Source organism: Mycteria americana, chromosome 1, assembly GCF_035582795.1.
Source record: "Mycteria americana isolate JAX WOST 10 ecotype Jacksonville Zoo and Gardens chromosome 1, USCA_MyAme_1.0, whole genome shotgun sequence".
NCBI classification, from domain to species: domain Eukaryota; kingdom Metazoa; phylum Chordata; class Aves; order Ciconiiformes; family Ciconiidae; genus Mycteria; species Mycteria americana.
Window position 1 is genome coordinate 191,199,877 of NC_134365.1, and position 21,886 is coordinate 191,221,762.

At 38.6% G+C, this 21,886-nt stretch overlaps 1 protein-coding gene across 1 annotated transcript in view; it reads left to right on the forward strand.

Moving 5' to 3' along the window:
* Positions 1–21,886, forward strand: part of RB1 (RB transcriptional corepressor 1) — an 84,284-nt gene that overhangs the window by 51,849 nt on the left and 10,549 nt on the right. The gene's annotated exons all lie outside the window — the stretch shown is intronic.

The following is a 21,886-nucleotide window of genomic DNA, read 5'->3' on the forward strand; positions in this document are numbered from 1 at the left end:
TTCTGTTTGGGCGAAGATGTGGGTGCACAGAGAAAGGACGGGGATGTCTGACCAGGGGCACTGTCCATTTTACCATGGTAGATGTGTTTCAGAGCAATCATCAAGGTGCATCCTCAGCCTTCAGTTTGTCCGTCAGAGCCCCTGCCTCGCTGTGGCCTGTGTTAATGCTCCTGTTACGAAATGTGGGCACTACTTAAGGCTGTATTTTAGGGGCTTGGGTATATGCTTCTGCTGTCTTTGGGACTTTCTCTTGCCCCTGCACCTTTTTGGTGCAGAACAGTAGGTGCACCTTATTCTAATTGAAGAAGTAAGTGATATTTGTATGCTTCCAGAAATAGCATTAAGCTGCAACATTTCTCCACCTGCAGAAGAAAATTTGAAAACCCCAAGTTGACAGATTTTTATTTTGTATCACGTTTCAGTGAGGAGGTGTGTATGACAGAGTGGGCAGCCTGATTCATTTTAGTGTAAAAGCATGAATGGCAAAGGTGAATTGCATACCCCTTTTCTTAAATTAGATGTGGCTGATTGTTGTCAAGCAGTGTTTTAATTTGTGTGAGCTTCTCCAAGCTGAAGAACCTGCATTAGTGCACCATGAGCTGTAGGAGTCGAGAGCAGCTTCCCTTCTGGCTGGGCTCCAGCACGAGCGGGGAGGAAACTTCATCGCGTGCTTTCCTTTTGTTGGATCACATTTCAAGATGTTGGGCTCTGTGCTGTCAGATTTGGAAAAGCCTTCAGTAAGCCCCAATGCTTTAAAAAATAAAAAAAAGTGTATCAGTTATTATGGAGGAAGAATTGATGTGGCAATGACCTTGCTTATGCTCCTTCACCATGGGCAAATTTTCCTTTGGGATGGGGAGGGGAGATAGGCAGGAGGAAGCAGCTGCAGGGAGGGCCCTGTATGCTGAGGGTTGTTTTTTTTTCTCTAAAGGAAATGATGCTGCCACTGCAGGGAGATGTATATGTAAATCTGTCTGCATCAGAGACGGGAATGAGTTAGGACCTGTCGTTTGTTGCTAGTGTGAGATGAGCAAAGACTGCATTTCCATCAGCAGGCTTCCTGTGGCTCTTGAAGAGGCATTGAAGGCAGACTGAGCATGAGCTCCTTAAAGCTAAGAGCTGATGAGATGCTTGAAATCATCTCTCACTTCAGCAGTGAACAGATTTCATACACTCCTTCGGTTGGTTACCACTTAACTCTGCTTATACGAGTTTAGATATCCGAGTTTAGATATCTAGGACTCTTCAGACCCTTGAGCAATCTTGGATTTGTGTGGCAAACCTATTCCAGCGTTGAACAGGGGGTCAGAAGGAGAAGTCCTTATAACCCTAGCAGTGTGCTAGTAGAGCGGCTGTAGGACACTGCCACCAACAGCTGCTGCTTCCTCCTACCCCTGGATGCCACAGAGTTAGATACTTGCTCTCGTTTAGGACACAGGGGCAGGATCCCTTAAATTCAGAAGTCCAAGTTGAGTGGTAAAGAAATATTTCACTGAAATAAAACAAGTATCAGAAGACTTTCCAAGCCTTTGGAGTTGTTTTGACCAGTCTTGTGTGTTCCTCTGGTGTTACCCTAGTGTTCAGTGCTGGAATCAAACAGGAGTTGTGGTCAAAGGTGAAATTAATTTTGAACTTGTCTTGTGTACCACATTTAGTCTGGCACTGATGCTACTACTAAAAGCTCTTACTTACTTCAGAGGAAAAAACCAACTTCAACATTAATAATATTGTAATAAATACTTACAGTGCTTCCAAAGCCAGAGTATGCATTGTTAAATGAAGGGTGTCAGATGCACAAAATGCTGTATGTAACTTAATTATTCTATAACTGATGTTACTGCTTTTAGAGGCACGACTGTATCATGGTACAGGCATTTGTTCTCACTTCAGTTAAGCAAACTTAGGCAAAAAAACTTGTGCTATCTGTTGCAGTGAAGACAAATGCTGGCAGGACAGTATTTTCTTCGCCCTAAGTGTTGTTATTGATCCAGTCATTTTCATGGGTTTTAGCATTTTTAGTCTATTTACTGGAGTTTCTCTTTGAGCGTGTGTATGTACAGGAAGGAATTTATTACGGTTGAGATGTAGGGCTGGGAGCCAGGAAGTCTGTTTCTGGCTGTGCCACAGACTTTCTGTTCCAGTCCTGGCAAAGTTTTCTATGACTTTGTGCTTTACCTTCCCTCTGTGTAAGAGCTTGTTCACTTCCCCACTGGGATGCGAGGCCATCTTAATTGTTATAGTTTGAAGTCCTTGGATGGAGAATCCTTTAATAAATACGATATTGAGATAATTACAGTGGCTAGTGAATGCGATAAAAATGTAGGAAGATAAAAATGTAGGATTAAAATTTTGTATTTTTAGATTAGATTTCTGCCAAGCGAAAGGCTCTATTAAGAGACTTAGCCTTAACTTCATTCAACTCCATAAGTCTGTGGGGAAGTAGGTGCAGAGAAAGCAGGGCTGGGAACTGTGACATTCTCAGGTACCTTTCAGGAGCTGCCTGCTCAGACACTCCTAAGTCGCTGTAAGATTGCTTCTGGCTTAGTAAGTGGCTTAGTGCCTTCTAAAATGCAATGATGGTATCCACCTACAGAGACAGTGTGAAGTAGTTAGCGCACTGAAAATTTCCTTTCCCCCCCACTTAAAAATTTTCCAGTGTAGTGGGCAAGTCTTTAAATGAGCATTATAAGACTTATGGTGAACAGACTATTTTTATCTAGCCAGACTAATCCTGCATGACTATTGCATAGCCAGTTAAAGACTCCTCCATTTCAGGAAACTTGTTAGCTTAATGCAAATGAAACTACACATACAAATTACAAGTAAAAGTTAAGAGAAAACTGTAATATTTTCCACAGAAAGTTTGACTGACCTTTTAGAACAGTTTTCCTGATTAGTTTTGGGTTTACTAGCTATGTTCTAATACATAGCTGCCAAAAATCTTTCAAATAATAATAAAAAAAAAAGGGGGGCAAGAGAAGCTAAAGTATTTGTGCTGTGAGTCTGTTAGGCGCTCTAAGTTAAAATAATTTTTCTATGTGTGTAATTGCTTAAAGAGGCAAAAGGAAGCTCAGTTCTTCATTCCTGTGCATTTGAAATACTTCTCTTTTATCTTTAGAATTGTTTCAATTTCCTTTATAGGAAACACAACTGCTCCTCTCCTGCTTGCAGAAAGAGGAAACAATTTCTCTCCTTTTGTATAAATTCAGGCTGCTAGAGTCCTTTTTTTCCCTCTACTCTTGCATTCGTGGAGAGGAGGGCTTTTGAAACCCAAATGTATGTATAGCAAAGGTATTTTGTTGTTGCAATTTCTCTAAATAACTTGAGAACAATGGATTGCTTTGGTTCTTTGTTCTTAAAAATATGTGCAATGAAAATGACAATCATACTTTACGAAATGCCACTTTTAGTCAAATTCTAGTTCTAAAACACTTCCTCACAGTATTTGTTGCATATCTGTGTATGAGTAAGCAGTTTCTTTGAACTACAGTTATATGTAGTCCCTTCCTTGCTGTTTCCTATACTGTCCTTACATACCTAGTATTATAAAGAGAAGTGGACTACAGAGAACATGTTTTTACTTAAGGAATACTATGTCAAAGCTGATATAGGCAGAAAGGAAAACCAACATGTGTTGATTAATAATTTTTAAGCAACTAAGAGGCAAATAAGTATATTCTGTTGCTTTCCTAGCTGGAACCCTCTCCTCTGAAGTGGAATTTTGGATCTAAAGTGCTGCTGTTGGGACTGTGTTCAGTTATCACAGTATCCCTTAGCATAATATAGTCCTTCAGAATGCTTGCAAGTCTACTTGAAGCTTTCTAAATACTCTAACTTACAGGGGAATTTCTTACAAGAATGAGAAAATGGGAGAATCTTTAAAAATACTACTAATTTGACATTCTTTTTCTTGTTTCGTTTTGATTTTGCATAAAAGTTTTTTGGAGCAGGGTTTTGGGAAAAGCTTCCCATGCACAGTGATGGAGAAAAGTGCAGAACTGTGTCCTGGAGTTTGTCACACAATTTCTGAAGGTATTTTTAGAATATTTCATTTCAGAAAGCATATGTACGGTCTGCTTACGTTTTAGAGCCTTTTCTTGACATTATTTGGTTTGTTGACCACAGTACTTGAGACAGAGATTGAAAATATGGGATTAAGTTTTTAAAGCACAATACTGCAAGTTAGTAATTTTTGTGATAGCAGTAATAGAAATGTGCAGTGTCTAATGGTACAAGAAGCTTTGTTATCTGAAAGGTCCATTTAATGCTAATGAACACATTAGGCTTACCTGGAATTATGCAAATGGTATCATGGAATATGCAGATTAGTTGTTTGCATTGTAAATACACATGAGCAGTTACAGCAGTGTTTTAGGCCACTAGCAGATGACCGATAAATACTTGCGTGAAGGTTCTTGAGGAAGGTTCCATGAGTAACTCATGGAAAGTCCCAGCAGCAGTTTTTGTGTACATTCTCAAATGTTTTGATGTGCAAAGTAAATTTTTCTGAACACGATTATAAAGATAGCCAGAGGGAGCAAGCAGTAATTGGATAAGATGATATCAACGTGTCCATTTGTTATCTGATACATTTAAAATGGTGGCCCCCACCTCCCTCTAATATATGCAGCAAGAGCAGGTAAGAAATGTCACACCTACTTACCCTTCCCTGCAGCCTCAACTTGAAATTCTTCATCTTCTGTAGTTGTGAACAGTGTGTGTGTATGTGTGTTAGGGGTTGCTGATTTAAGCCTCTGACCCTTCATATAGTCTCACGTTGAGGGAGCAGTTACTTTGCACAAAGAACAAAATCACCATTTCCGTTGCACTTTTGGAGTAATTTAATGAGCCCACTTGCAAGATAGGGAGCTCTTGAAAGACGATCGAAAATGGCTCTGCTGCTGTGTAGTACAGTATTTCTCAGAGACCCTACAGTATACGTAGTAGACATTGTTAGGGACAGTGACATGGAGAGCTGGCAGTTCTGAACTGGTATCCAGATACATCCTGAGGTGATCTTCGGAGTTGTACTTTATAGATTAATTCAGGAAAACTTCTTTATGTATACTGCAGTGTATTCCCTGGAGAAGAGGCAGCGTGGCATCGTGCATTAGAAGTGTATGTTAGACATCAGATGGTTATGACATAAGTAAGTCTAGTTGATCTTACAGTAGGCTAGTAGAGGTTAGATAACATGAAATCTTTTTCAGCTTTAATCTATGGATTGAGTGGTTTGAAAGGGATGGGCTAAAAGCAAAGTGAAGGATTGTAAAGATGAAAAGCTTGAAAAATGAACATTGACATTGTTCAGAGGGAAGGAAAATGGAAAAAGGATTAGTAAACAATCTTAGCAACATGATTTTTCAATAGATAGGAATAGGATGAAAGGAATTTCTACAATGTCAGGTAGGAAGAGAGATTCCTTAATTAGAACAAAATACCTGAGTTCCTGAACTCTTATTTGTGTTTTTTTGAACTTTAAAAAAATATGTGTTTATTCAATCATTCTGCAAATATGATTGAAATAATGTCAGTATTTGAAATTTGTCTCCACCTTATATGAAGGAAATAAGTTAAATGGCTTTCCCTAACACTGTGGCAAATTCTGGCTCTAGTAAAGTTTATACTTTCTGAATCATAGGATTAGAAACTCAAAGTTTAATTGGAGTTGGCGGAAATTTGCCAAATGTTCCATGACTAAAAATGCTTATTCAAAATACTTTGCAAGTGCAAAACATAACTGTTTTATGAAAAAAAAAAAAATCAGCTGCTGTAGTAAGCAAATACTAGGAATGATAGGAAGGAAATGGAAGAAGCTTCATGAATTATTTTGGAAGCTGTTCCAAGCATACAGGATGAAATGGGTCGTGGAACAGAACTTGCAGAAAGACATTTGTAATTTGTTTAGTTCTAAGGCAATTACTTTTTATTTTTCAGATCTTTAAGTTTTTGCCCAACATGTATTCTGTGGCCAGGATTGAGGTATTGAGGTAGGCTGGTTCCATGTCAGGATTATGGATGTTTATCCATGTAGTTTTTGAGGATGTATTTCACTTTCATGCCAAATTACTTGCAACCACTGCATCAAGTGCTTGCAGCCTCTTGCAGTTTTGGCTGAGTAGAGGCCTCTGACTTTGTACGAGAGGATTTTAACCTCTACTTGTCAGAGAGAGCACGAAGCCCACATTATAACATTATGAAGCTATTGAAAGAATTTACCATAGTCATTCAATAAGATTTATGTGAATTCATATAGTTTAAAAAAAAAAAACACCCTATGGTATTAATTTGGTTTCCTTCACAAAACTGGAAAGTAAGAAGTTAGGAGGAAAAAAAAAACGTTTCATAAGAGTTGTTCAAGCTGGTAAGCTAATTAGTGTAGATAAATACTGACATGAAAATGCTTGTCAGGGGAGAACCGCTGCCAAAAAACAGAACTTGGACTTGATTAATGTGAAGAACTATTACTTTCTAAATGTGTAAGTCAGCAAATAACCTCTTTAAATTCTGCATTGTAAGATCACTTAAATGATTATTTAGCATATCATTAGTACTGGTAAACAGCCATTACAAGTACTTCAGCTGACTTCGCCCCCCCACACACTGCTCTTTCCTTCCAGCCCATATCCTGAAGTTTTATGAAACAAATTCAGTACTTTATGAACTTTTTTTATTACATTGTTGGCCACATTTAGCAGTTGTATTTTCAGTGTGGCAATCAGCTAATACCTAGAAGGTAAGAAAGGAAATGTTAACACTTTGGAGGAGGGACATGCTTCTCACATGATATTTTAAAATTTTCTGCTGAAATCTTGGAAGGAAGGGATTGAGGCTCTCAAATGCAAAAGACATAGTGTACCTTAGAAAAGGAAAAGCCATTTTTCCATCAGCTAAGCTTCTGCAGAAGTCTGAAGGTTGATCAAAAGAACATTTGTCACAAATGAACCATTTTCACTTGAATCTGTGTTAATAATCTCCCTGGAAGGGGCAAGGCATTTGTCTGGGAGACATCAGTTTGACCCTCACAGGAGAGGGGAGGCTGGAAGCCATGTCTCACTCCCTGAGCAAGTGCTGTCGTTACGAGGCATTTCTCATCCTTTGCTGGAAGAGAGTGAGTCCTCTGAAACAAGGCGTGTTAGCCTCAGAAGAAGGCACTACATTGAGAACAGGAGCTTTCCTCTGCAGTTCCCAGTGAGCCGTCCGTGCAATAGGGTTTGGCTCCTCCAGGTACTTCCAGTGGTGGTGTTAGTGAGATCCGGCTAGTGGCGTGCAGCATACGGTGTCCTGCACACCCCTTCCTCACATTTCTGGGGTTTGTCAAACTTTCTTAGCTGCTGTCTGTGGTGGTTTAGTGGTTCAGTGGTATAGATGGAAAAAGTTAACTTTTGGCTATGCAAGTCCTTCAAATCTGAGGTAGAAGGAGTATTGAAAGTCATTTGCTCTAAGTTTCAGTAGTTATCAGTTACATCATCTTTGAAAGAAAAAAAAGAAAATGTTGGTTGATATGAGGGCAGGGTATAAGAGTGAGCGGATTAGGTACCCATTCTTTAGGAAAGACCACAAAGGTCCTACTTCTTCTTACAAATATTACCTTAACTCTCTCTGTACTTCTTGAATTCATTGGGTTCTGATATGGTTTTTATGATTGACTTAAACAGTTTAAATGCAGGCTGTTGCTCGAAGTAATCCTCCTGCTGTCCCTTCAGGCCTCTCGCTCTGCTTCTTCCCTTGTGCTGTGTGTATGTATGCACTCAGCTGAATGAGAACTATTTGCTTTAAAACTAATCCTGACAAGGATGTAATTTCCACAGCCATAGCTGTGCTAATGCTAAAGCAAGGGATGGAGCAGAAAGTGCAGATGTGTAACTTAAACTGGTTTAAGCCAATTGTGAAACTGTGCTGTAAGTGTTGTGACAGTGTTCAACTTTGAGGCTTTCAAATCTTTATTGTTTTGACTCTTGGCCGGACATTAACTTAGTGTTGGTTAAACCATGTGAAGTTTTAAAAGCCTGAATTAGAGGCTTTTAAAGCTCAAGAATTAGATCTATGCTTCTGGTCTACCACCCTATAATTTCTTTTCATGTAAATGGTTTGATATAGTGATATTTATAACATAATAAAAAAGAGCTATGTAAGCCTGATTAATTTTTCCACAAAGGAGAATAAAAATGAGCAGTAATACAAACATACTGTGCATAGTCATGCTTCCCTTTGAGATGAACAGGGATGATGCAGGATGACAGCTTTGTAAGGCAAATATCTGATCCGGACTCCATTGAAGATGCTGTAAGTTTTCTTACTGACTTCAGGGTGATGCATGCTTTGGGCCGACTGTCTTCAGTATTGGTAGTGGTTTCCATTTTCCTTGTGATGTTACAGTCTAAAGACTCGTGTCAACCAATCCAGAGAGTTAGAAAATCACAAATATGCTACAGGTACCTCATGTCACCTGCAGTTAAAACAGAAAGAATAGAGAGTCGGGTAACAGAGAGATAAATTCGGGTTCTTGGAGATGTCATTTGTGGGTCTAACTTCAGAAATGCCTTAATTTGCAGCCTCTAATTTCAGTGGAAGTGAATGGTAAAACCTGTCTTGTTTTTGCTATGGTTTAGTCATTGATGTATGTGCTTCACAATAGCTATAGAAAATGCCTACTGAATGACAAATGAAGAACTTGTTAGATACTGAAGATCAAAAAAAACCCAGAGAAGTCTACTTAGCAGAACTCCTGCTGATGGATTGTTGCATCTGAGTTGAGGTGCCTTGTACGAGCTTTTCTTAAACAGGGACATTTATATGTAAGGCTTCTGTCTGCTATTTTGCTGTACTTGTGGGCGCACGTTGGACAGTAATACTTTACATATTTGCTTTGGTTTCTATGCAAGTTTTATATCGGGATGTTTGTAGTGGAGTCAGTGGAGCTGCCCATAACAGGTATCACACTAACCAAAAGCAGAAATGGGCGTTTTCTCCACAGTGAAAGTGAATACAGCAGAGTAATATTACCTCCAAACCAAAGTAACTCCTTTAAATTTGACAGCTTTTTCCATGCATCCTTTGTCTATTTTCCTCTGAGATAGCAAAAAAACTGGAATGTATAGATGCACAGAACAACTTAAATGTACGTACCTAAGAGTGAATCAGTGTGAAAACAGTATGTTTCCTTACCAGAAGCAATGTGTTGAAATGTCAAGGTCAACTTGTGTTTTTAAGTCGTCTTTTTATTCTTTCAATTTTCTGAAGCAGGCAGTTTTTCCTTATTAAAGTACAACAGAAATTGTAGTAGCTATGACTTTAATTTCATGGAAATTTTACTTCTTTTAAGATAATCTTTTTAGAGCTCACCTTTATAGTAGAGTTGATAAAATTGATTTTTTTTTTTTAAAGTGAACCCTTTGTTTCTGTCCCTCAGCTGTTCTTAAAAATGATTTTCAGTTTCTGGTGGGAGGGGGAAAGGTGTTGGGAGATCTGTGTAACTGGGATTGGAAACTGTTTATTTAATCTGTCTGACCATGCCGTGCATCTGCACTGGTCTTCCTGCACAGACCTATCAATCAAAATGCACTTTTAGTTGCTTTTGCTATGGCTGTGCTAGCTGTGCTCAAGACCACCGTAGGTATAGCTGAAGTCTTCATGCCTGTGAGAGGTAGGTTTTACTCCACACCTATACATTTCGATCATGCTAAGCTTCAGTATTGCAGCGTGTGCTAATGGCAGGAAATGATCAAAGTAGAAAGTATGTGAAATGTAGTTTTAGGAGAAATGGCTGAGCTGCAGTTCAGGTTTGTTTTTCTAGTGCAAAGAATAGGAGAAGATGTAAAATCAACAGACTTCAAATTGCATCATTCTCTATGTAATGTGCGGCCTTTGCACGCTCTGGAGTTTGAGGGCTAAATTAAAAGGGAAACATTTTGGGGGGCTTCTATAAGCCTGGAGGTTTAAAATTCCTTGGAGGGAGAGGAAAGCTTCCAAGTCATCCCAACCTTCCCGCATTTGCTCAAGCCATAGAAAGTAAAGAGTACCAAGTTCGACATGGTTGTATGCAACTTCAGTAAAACCGTTTCAAACATTTCAGTTAAATCATGCACAACGTTAGTTCATGACATGATCAAGTTTTAAAATTAGTATGATGCCTTTTAAAACACTGATCAGTGAGCTTCTATTTTGAAATTGCTGAAAGAGATACCACAACTTGATTGTAGGACTAGCAGGAAGAGTTTGAAATGCTTTTTGTTGGAAAACATTGGCAAAATGTAAGGTTTCTGTGGGAATATGTTTCAGTGAAATTTCTTCCAAAAAGGCCAACTGAATTAAAAAAAAAAATACAGATCTTTAGAAGCTAATTTAATTTTCCTTAAATTTCAGGAAGTAAAACTAGGAGCAAAAGACTTCTATTTTCTCAAAATAGGATGTAAAACATTAGTGGTTTCATCAGAAACATTGAAACTTTGTTTTTGCTCTGTTTGCAAATGACACACAATAAAAATTCAGAGAGCTAGAATAGTAAAGCACTTTGTTACAGAAGGATTTAACATTTTTCTTGTGGAAGCAGCAGGATATTTGTAATTTAATGAGATCAAGGGAAACATAGGTTTTGATCATCTGGTAATTTAATGTACCTTGTCAGCTAAGTCAGTTTTACTGCTTTGTTGATAGGTGCTCTTCATGTATTGCCTGATGTCACTGATTTATTACTTCAGAGAGAGTCACGTACATTCTTTTCTGTACGTGTTGCAGTTTTTTGTTATATGCCAATAGAAACAGAACCGAAAGATAAGTGGTCAAGGAGCAAGTGTTGCACAGAGGAAGGAGACAGCAGAGACCATGCAAATTTCTTGATTTTCTTAAACACATTTATTCCCTACACAGGAGTAGCTGAACACCAAAAAAAAAAAAAAAAAAAAATCAAAAGTGTTCTCAAAATTTTGACATTCTTTTAGGATATGTTACTTTTTTAATTTTGTCCTTTTAAAAGGAGCATTGGCTTCCTCATTATGTTTATGAAGACCCAAACCCCACACATCTGTCTCTCAGCTGGCTAACCTTGCTTTTAAGTCCCCTGTTGGGCATGTGCTTATCGGCCAGCACGGCTTTTGTAAGGCACTTCTTCTGAGGCAGCTGGTTGCCCTCATGGGTCTTGCAAGGAGCCTCCAAACCCAGTTCTGGCTTCAGGTTCCAGAATGGCTGGGTAAAGGGGCTGCAGATGGGAAGATCGGATGCTAAGTATGGATCCTTTGCTACATCTATGTGTAGCACAAGGCCTTCCCATAGGGAGGGAAGTTTTTGCATCAGTGCTATTCAAATGTAAAGTGGGGGATCTGGTATGAGGTATTTCAGAAAAAAAACCCATGATCTTTGTATTTTTATAACTGTTGATTTTAAAACTTGAAGATGATTAACATTGCTTTCCTAGATCCCTGTGAAGTGATCCAAATAGAAGTGCTCTGAGTTTTAAAGGCAAATTTATGTCATTTCCCTGGGCATGAGGAGGATCTAATTTGCTTTTGTACTTCAGCACGCAGGCATTTTCGTCCAAAACCATGTTTTCTCTAAGTCACTTACCTTTACACTCTACTCTGGCAGTTTATGTAACTCAGTCAGCTAAGGAAAAAAAAAAAAGCTCGATCTAATTTTTAACAAGCTTGAAGGAAGCTAACAATGAGAAGGTTGAGTTGGCAAGAAAAATTTTATGGTGCTGTCACCTGGCTACGTTGCAACTCTCTACATATCTGTTATTTGTTAGTCAAATAATTCAGAATGACTGTGTGACACTATTTCTGTTCATTCTTTCTACTATCCCTCGAACTGGTGAGGTGAATTAAAGTAGCTCATTTTATATGAAGTAGTGACCAGCAATTGTCCTCTATGACATCCAGTAATCAGACATTGTATATTAGGCCGTTGTATTTACATAGAAAAGCATTGAGGCTTGACCTTATGGCGTAAACTGGAAACAAAGTGTTTTAAAGCACTATAAATCTGTAATTTCCTGCATCATTTTGCTCTAAATATCTAAGGAGGAAATGCTCTGCCTTCCAGCATGTTTTTCCAGAGCCTGAGCTAGCCTTCACTGATCAGTCTTCAAAAAAGATTCTTGTGTGTGGCCATGAGGAAAAGCACAGAATATCATGTCTTACATTATTTTCTGAAAAACAATACTGGCCTAATTTGGGGAAATGTTAGCTCGAGCTTCTTGCAGATATTGCTGAGGTCCAAGTGACTGTAGCTGTAGCTATAGTTTACCGCATAAACACGCTCACTTAGATCTTATATAAATTGTTTAGATTTTTTTGCCCCTTTTTAGTGTTTATGCCCTTCGCTAGCTCAGCTACATCTTTTGTTGGCGTTAGAAAAAAATCAAAGCAGATATATTGCATCATATTAAGGTTTCTTTAGTCTTTTTGAAGATCCTAGGGTAACTCCAGGGATACTCTACATGTTTTAGTGCAAGACACTTCTGACTCCATCATTTACTGAGGGATATTCAGTATTAGTTACATTTTTTTCTGTCTCAGATCTATGAAAAGCTAATGCTGACATACTAATTTTAGAATTGTTTCTGGTATGGTTATACAAATTTACAGTTTGTAGTTAAGGAAGCCAACTAATGCTGTAGATCAGTGAAATCGCCCTCAGGAGAAGCGGGAGGGAGAGTAAAGTGATAACCAGAAAAAAGCCGGGGCGGTAGGGAGATTGGAACTTTTTTAGTAGAAAGCATTGTAATATCTGCCTCAGAACTAGCTGCAAAACTTTGAGAGAAAGCAGCAGGAAAAAAACACTTAGTAAATGTTAAAATACTAGATTTGTAAAATTACTAAAGAGTAAGTATGAAATGGGTGTAACATCAAAAAATCCAGATCCCAGTGCCTTCCAGGTTTTTGTTTCAGATCTGTTCAGACAAGTTATTGAAAAGTTTGGGGTGTTTTGAGTGATTTTTGTACTGTTCTGTATCACATGGTCAATATTCAATTATTTATTTTCAGATTGGGAAGAATGTATTTTTAATGAAGACTTAAATAATAGCCCAAGACTTTTTTTTAATCTTCTCTTGTTAATCTGATTTCCAGTGCACTACTCCTTACCTCTATTATACTGTATTTTGTCTGATTGTTAAAAAAATGCTTGTAAGGCAGAAATGTTTAATTGGAGACATCTTGTTAAATTCTGTCAGCTGAGCGCTCAGAAGCTCTGCATATGCTTCTGCTTTGCAAGCTAAGCACAACACGATGACTGCCAGGTTTTGTCTGCCATGAGCGAATACCTAGGTATAGACTGAGGTAACTGAGCTTGAGATATTCCGTAATGGTACTCACAGTATTGGCTCAAATTAAGATCAAAACTCTTTAAGGGATGGGTTTATGCCCAAAATGTTGTTACACTGATAGTTTTGTTACAACTTTAGTTTTTTCTTTCTTCTCTTTGTCATGTGTAGTTTTCTTCCAATTGAAATATTTTCTAAAAGTGGCTGATAAATCCATCACATAAAACAGTTTTCATGCTTGTGTTGCCATATTTTGTTATGAAACATTGCATACCGTTTTTGAAACTCCAATTTCTTTGACCTATTTTTCTCTTTTAGATTATACGAAGCACATTGCGAGATATTTATAGTCCTTTTTGCTTTTAAATACCCTAGAGCAGTCTGCTTTTAATGGTTTCAGGACATGTACCATTCCCTAGCTAATATTACTTTTTCTAGAGAATTGGTCTTTCTGTACGTGCTCATCCACATCCTCTGCACATTATCTGTTGTATCCTTTTTTGTTCAATTCATGATTTTTTGACTCCTTGGTTATGCTGGTAAAAGATGCTGTCCTGCTCTTTCAAATATTGCTGTCTACAAAGTTTCCGGGCACACTTACCACTTTTAGCTGGATTAAAAGAATTGGTGGTGGTACGTTGTACCTAAATTTGTCCAGCTAATGAGAAACTGGAAAGAACATGAGACTTCAAACTGAATTAGTGGCTTTAACCGAAAATCTCAAAGAGGCGCTTCGTTGTCATGTCTCTACTTGTACTTGGAAAAATAATTCCCGGAACTGCTCTTAATTGTTGTTCTCGGAACTGGGACTGCGTAAGTCAACTAGAAATAAAACTGCTTAGAAAGTGTGTTGTGGTACTGTGGCAATCTGTTTGATTGTTACCATAGTAATTATATAAATAAATTCTCTTTACTGAGGTAGGCATTTTGTGACCCAGAAGTTCTTCTGAAGAAAGCAAGTGCTTCAGTGCTGTTTTGCTCATGAGTGTAATAATTTTTTGTATATGGAAATAACTATAGAAGTGTTGTTCTTAATACTGTGTGATGTCAGTTAATGTAATGGTCTTTTAAAGCATCTCTTCTCTGTTTCCTTTACTGAAAAAGTCTTCACACTCTGTAGTGTTTTCACAGTTCAAGGTTGTTGATACAATTCTCAACCTCAAGATTTTTGGCAGGACGTTTTGCTGCTGACTGATACATTATCATTTCCGACAGTCAAACTGTTCACATCGAGTGGGTTTTAGTTTATGTATTGTACATGATTTCTTGTGTGGAGAGGGGGGAAACTGGGTATCAGTTCAGTTTGTCTTTGAGACTGTTGGCTTTTGCCTAAAAATCTTGACAAGCAAGATTTGTCCAAGAATTAGTCATATTGAAGCCTGGTTGCACTGGGGAGCTAGATAATAAACATGCCGATTAGTTCAGCTACAGATTGTTTCTGTAGCACCACTGCCAGTGCAGACTGGAAGAGGCTCATAGCAATTGCTTTGGGGGAAAAAAACACATGGAGGATGAGCCTACAATGCTATTTTCTTGGATAATGTTCGTGAAAAATACATAGTAAGGATCATTGTATTCTGTAGTGCTTTGTGGACCTATGTGTGCTGTTGTCTTTTGAAGGAAAGTGGATTTTCCACATTCATATTTTGTAGCAGTTACTTGCACAGCTGAACACTCAGGCTGTATGATAGCATAGTTGGTTTGGGCTTTCAGTCCTATTGCCTGATAATTTAGCTTGGTGACTCTGATAATCCGTGGGCTACTATACCAGCATAATGATAACTCTGTTTTATTATTTTGCTAATAATTCTTTAAGCTTTGACTTTTGAGCATCGAGTTGTTGTTTTCAGAATTACACTAATTCTAAATATCTTTTTTTAAAATAATGGTAACGTTAGAGCCCTTTTTTAAAATGTAAAGTTAAGGTCATTTTCTCCTGTTTATTATTTTTGCTTTTATCGTCATTGACTGTTACAGCTATTTTATCATCCAGTCATTGAAAGTCATGAGATCTTTTTGCAGTGAGTTTATTTTTCGTAAAACTGAATAATTTTGTGCTTCTAGCAGCCTTCTCTTCCCTGCCCCTGCCGCATTTCCCTGTCATTTGTGAATGTTAAACAGCAGCAGTCCCAGCAGAGAGCGTGAGACTTCGCTGATAACCGCTCTCCACTGTGAAAATCGACCATTTATTCATACTTTCAATATTTGTCATTTAGGAAGTAACTGCATTCCCATCTGCCCTGTAGCAGCACTTTCTTTAAAGAGCCTTACCTGAAGGAGCCTGTCAGAGCTTCTGATCTGAAGATCTGGAGATGTTCTGCAGGATCACCCCATTCAAAGATGTGTTGACCACTTTAGAGGAGAAGCCTGGGAATTCATGAGGCACGACTTCCCTTTCTCTGCCCTGGTACTGCCACTGAAAGATGGTGTCTCATGTCATCCTTCAAGGCTGCTCGTTTCTGTCTCTTCATTTGACAAAATGCAAACACTTGCGTTGCCATAAGAACTGGATAGAGGAGCTGCTCTGAATGTAAAACTAAGGCCTTCCCTGCCAAATGTGTTTACATAAAACAACAAAAAAACTCCAACTAAATAAAAACAACAACAAAACCGCAGTTCCCTGGACCAGATCTCCAACTCTGCTGATGCAAGAGGGACTGGGGATGGTGTGGAGGAGGAAGGGAGGGCGCAGGTAGATGGAGAAGTTTGGGACTGAGTCTTTTGGTAGCATACTGGCTTGTACTGACTTAGAGTATTTGTGTAGTTAAGGCTTTAATGTGCTGAATATTAACTCCTTAGTTACTCAGTGAGCCTTTCTTTTTCTTTATAAAAAGTGCTGTAAGTTATGTGAGTCTTGAGCAGAAAAACTGCTGAAGGAAGTGGTGCAAGAGTCTACTGCAAGCTGTGTAGTTGCAGTGTTCCCAGGGTCATCCTGAGTAGTTTAAACAAAATAGTTTAATAAAAACGTGGTTCTGCTTGTAGACTGTCTTTCAAAACTCCTTTCAAAGCGATTCCTAAAAAGTTAGTCTCACAGGCTTGGCAAATAGGAGCAGTCCTAATGACCATGGTTCATTTTTCTCTTCAATATTCAACTGGTGATGGGTTTGCAGAGCTACAAAGCAATAACTGTGTCAGTAGTTTCCCTATTTGCAGAGCGTTATCATCAGTCTGTGTAATATTTTTGAACATACCAATAGCATTAGTCACTATCTTAACACACAAGGTTATAATCTTTATGGTTAAAATTTAAAAACTGGAGAAAAAATTGAAGGTGCTGGAATCCCAGGGTTGTCATTAAATTTGTTTCACTTTTAATTTAGCTTGACTTTGTTGCTGCTGTTTTTAAAAGCAGCTATCACCCCAAATACCTCATTGCGCCTGTCAACTGTTTGTCTTGCTGTGATATGCTTCTTGAGGTTTTTTTCATCTGTCCCCCACCTTCTCGTAATTTCTGGGGAAGACATGTCTGGTGGACCTCTCAGAAGTTTTATGGCTCTTTTCACATGCATCCGCCATTGCTAGGAAGCATATTTTGATAATGCTCTTGTATCCTGCAGTGAGGTGGCCCCATGGACCTTTGCTGAGAGACCCTGTAAAACATAGATAATTGATTAATATAAAACCATCTGGTGAAGAGAAATTTTGGGAGTAGAGGGGTTGAAAATGGTGGTATTGATTGTTCTGAAATAATTTCTGAATTCTGCCAAGATTTGCCAGGTCTCTCCAGAGGCTTTTGAGGAAGACTAGATTATTGTAAAACTGCAAAGAGAATGAATTTGTAGCATTATTTAGAGCAACACAAGTTTAAGATGCATATCCACGCTGTGGTGACCTGGCCTTCTTTCTCTGACTTGAGATATGAACTCCTTTATTACTAGGCCTTCAAATAACTTTTGATAGGAAATCTCAGTTTCTCCCATTGAGATGCTTGTTGTCACATTAATATGTATGTATACACACTAGAGACTGCCTAAATCAGTTCCACGGTTCCACAATGGGTCCTACATGCCAGAGCAGAGAGCAGTTACTCTTTTTTGGTGCAATAGCTATTTTATTTTATAAGAATTTGGAACATGAGAGAACTGAACTTGAAAACTCCGAACAGGCTTAAGGCTAGGATACCCGCTTTCAGATCAGCTGCTCATGTGCTTTGTGTCAAGGACTTCAAATAATCAGAGTTTTCATGATTTGTATGTGTATCAGTATGTGCTTGTCACTTCCCCTGTAGTTTTATGACTTTCTAAGCCTCTTGTGTGAGGAGGAAAAATCCGTCAAAATATCATTCTCAAATGACCAGAACTAATTAACAGTCACAGTTTCTTTTCTGCTTTTTGTATTTTTCCTCTGCCTACTACACATTTAGATAAAAGGAGATCCTCACAAAGCTTGATGACAGCATTACTTGATTTTAAATGCTGGAGATCAGTAAGGTAGGAGTAGGACTTGTATTAAACATGCGTTTGCTCTAAGGAGTTAAAAGCAGATCTGACAGTATTCTTATATGAATTAAACTGTTAACACTGCAGTTGTTAATGTTTTTCTTGACAAATTTTGTAAGAGCAAGCCCTAATTAGGATCATAATCTATATAACACAACTCATATGTTTGAAATTAAAATATGGTCCTTAATCTTACTGTTTTTTTCATGGTAAATACTATTTAAATTTAGACTGTGAAGTATATTTTGTTTTGGCAGGCCTAAATTATTTCAGAAATCTGAATACTAATTTTCATGTGAAGCTTCTGAAAATACAATTGCAAGCAAAAGTCAATTATCTGGGTGTGCAATTCTGTCATGGGAAAGAAGAGTGGAAATAGCTCGTGCCAATCCAGTCCTTGCACTTCCATTCCAAAGCTGTCAATTTTAAATTGGCTTTCTTTTGCCTTGCAAAATCACAGCCACCTTTTAGCATATTATGAAGAAGAACATTTCTTAACATTATGTATTGTATTGACTGATTCAATAATTTGAGGTGGTGTTGATTATTAAAAAAAAAAACCCACCAACAAACAAAAAATAACAACAAAAAAATAACCCCAAGGAGGGAGCTTGGCATTGAGATATACACATAGTTTAGTGATAAACACTGCATTAAAATTTATTGTGGACAAATAACTAAAACCTGAAAATTTATTGGGAAATTACTAGAAAGAATAAAAACATAAAGCAATAGAAAACAAAGACAAAAGCAGTTTTTAAAATACTGCGAACTGCTAATTAGCACTGCTGAGAGTAAAGCTTCTCAGGGACTTCCTCTCTAGTCAGTGGACTACACCCAAACCCCAGGGTAGCTGTTCTCCGTATTTAAGGATTTAGGTCTTTCATTTAATCTTTTCATGGAAACCAAAGTCCAGTTAAACATGTTGTTGGGACAGAGCTGATGTAAAGATCAGGAAGCTGGGAGGCGCCTGTGTGTCCTGTAGCTTCACCACAGCCAACTAAAGATTAGCCGACAAGAAATTCTGCCTGGTTTGTCCATAAAAGGAGCTTTCAGATTGGGGAAAAACCACTGCAGATGCTTGCAATGCAGGTGTTGCTGCAGGGAAGCATCCTGCAGAGGCTCCCTTAACGAAGGCTCGCTTAATTCACAGAGTTTAGCGTTGCAGAGTTACACTTAGCCCTGGGAAGAGTGAGAGGGGACTGAGTAAAATTTCAGTCTTATTCTTCATTCTGATGCTAGCGGCCACTTGACCCTGAGAAATTTTAAGCCTTAATTGCTTTCTCCCTTTTCTCACTAATAAAATGGGGCTTCTCTAGCCATTGTAGGGAAGTCTCAAATGAAAAGCAGCATTTCACTTAATTAGTAAAATTTATTCTGTGGCTGCATCTAGTAACATTAATCACTTACTAAGCATTAAAGTAAAAGCTGTGTAAAACTCCTTTCATGTGAAAGGAATGCACTGGAGGTGACCTGCTGACCTGAAATGCTGTTTAAAAGCTTTAAAAAGCAATATAAAATTTGTAAAAGATAGCATGAATAATGTTGCTTTAGAAACAAGTTACTGATAAACATTCCTGTTCGATAAAGCTGGACCCGGGGGTTAAAGTTCTGTTGTGACTATTACTTAGAGGACTGGTAATTGTCTGGTTAATGACATTAGATTTCACTCGTTCAAGTGAGAGGTAGATTGAATACCAGGTAGTGGGACTGAAGCTGAACAGAGTTTGCCCTGATAAGCTTGAAGACTCCCTGCAAGCTGCAGAATGCGCTTCAGGTTCACTTAATAGAGGTCTTTTTCATCTTTAAATACAAGGAAAGGAGGCAAGGTTGTCATTAAACCCATCAGTTTTGCAGGGTGGGGTGTAGGTGCATTTGAGAAAACTTGCCTCTGTGTATTTCTTACATTATGGCATACTCTGTTGGTTTTTTGGGTTTTGTGGTGGTTTTTTTTTTGTTTGTTTTGGTGAGGCACCAGGTTTGTCAGTGTAGCAGCTACTTCTCTTCTCCAGCTACGTGGCTGAGCATTTGGAAAGCTACCAGCTAGAGTGGTAGAGGTCGCTGCGGAAAGAACACAGAGGGCTTCATCTAAAGTCCTCTCAGCTGTAAGGTGGACATTGTAGTCAGCAGAACGCCCACCTTAAATTTCACCATGTCTGAAAACTAAATAACCTTTTGCTGCTCGTGCAACCACAGTGCTAACAGTTTCTGCAGTCAGGGTAGGCAACCTGACCATGGTTTGCCCAAGGGCACGCAATGAGTCAGTGCTTTCTCTCATCCCACCATTGCTGATGCTGGCTGGTCGGCACTGCTGGGGGCCAACACCCTGTTTTATCTTGACACATTTTTAATCACAGTGTCAATTAGTATTTGTGGGAGCCAGAAAAGACGTATTGGACTCACTACGTGTTGCTACTTGGTCTCTGTAAGCAGATGTTTCTACACAGAGAATATCCTCTCGCTAACTGTAGTTCATCTAACTGATGGAAAGCAGCGGTAGGTTTCATAAATTCCTGTATGATAAAGTTTCACATGCCAATCAGCTGATTGAACAGGTTGTTGTCAGTAAATGTGGGACATCTCATACTCCCCGTTTTCTGCTCTTTCCTGCTTTGCTCCTAACCTTCGTGGTGTTGCTGCCCTGTCTTTTCTTAATGCCTATTCTGGCTTTGCTTGTGATTCTCTGCAGAGCTAGCTTCAGTCTGGTTTTGCTTTTTCTGTTAACTTTCTGCTGGTTCAGTGCATTGAATTGACTTACGCGGAGGTTGACTGATTGTCAAGGCTGGCAAGTAGAAGAGGAGGAGTGGAAATGATGCAAAAGTAGGCAGGTCCCTTCCATATGTAGCAAGCGGCTGTGTCCCCTCACCTTATCTAATGAAATCACACTGTGTAGTCAAAATTGGAGCAGGCTTGAAAGAGGACCTGGAACTGCTAGTCTTCAAGTGCTAGCTTCAAAATAGTAACTTTTGCTTCTGTTTCTTGACCTCTTATTTCCCATTATAAATGCCTTTTCCTCCTACTGATGCTTCATTGGAAACAATACTTTCTCAGTCATTAATAGCTAAAATGTGAAATGAATGAAGCGGGATTCACTCTTAGTCAAGGAATCAAGAGATGTTTCAGCAATGAATTAGTGATTGCTCTGGGAAAGAAACTTGGATTCTTCAAAGCATAGTGAAACACTGATGGGAATAATAAAAAGGAAGAGGCCAAGTGGCCGGAAGAATGACAAATGGAGAAGGTCATGTCTCGGCATTTCCAGCAAGGGCAGCACTGAAAGAAACAAGTGAGAAGTGCGTGCACTCCTAAGTCCAGGGAAAGATGGTGCAAACCAGCCCAAGAGCTGATCTGGTTGAGAAGTGATGGAGAAATAACTATGTGGTTATGAGTCAGTAACTGATGTTTTTCTGTTACAGATGAAACAGCTCAAGTATTGCCAAAATCAGAATTTAAAAATTACACAATGTGAAAAATTGTAAATCTCAAGTAACTCTCATGTTGTTGCTCTGAATTTTTGGTTGATGCACTTCAGAAGAAAAGTGTTCTTTTTTTAGAAATGAGGCTAAATGAGGAAAGTCGTAATGCTAGTTTTAATTCTAGTAAATCTAGTCTAGTTTTACTAGGCCTTTTCTTATTGCCTTAGCCCGGTGATGCAGCTTGCTTTACATGTGTGCTGTGCTCCTGTTTGTAGCTACAGATTTGTCATCTGTGCCATCATATTTTGATATTAGTAACATGCACTTGTAGGATCAAATAGACCTCGGACAATCAGACGATGCATTATGTACAAAGTGTTGAGCTGATTGATTTTACTGCTGTCTTTTGGAGGAGATCATTTGGAGGAAAATGTTGAATGTCTGGTTTTGCCCACTTCATTCCCAGTCTTATGGACACTGCTTTCCCCCTGAGAAGGCAGATATTTGCTAATCAGGTGTTCTTCTGTTGCTTCGGGAATTCTGATGCTGCACTGTTGAAAGGCAACATTGTGCTCAAGGATGAGTCTCCTGTTTAAAAAAAATAAAAAGCAGAAGCCAGCAACCCTGCGTTTTCAAAATGAATTATAAGTATGGTACCAATATATTTCCCATGCAGTCTTGCTGTTTCAGCATAGTTCTACTCTGTACATGACACACAAGCAGCAAAACGCTGAGATTTTGTGTCTGCAAGACTGCTGTTTATTGCCACT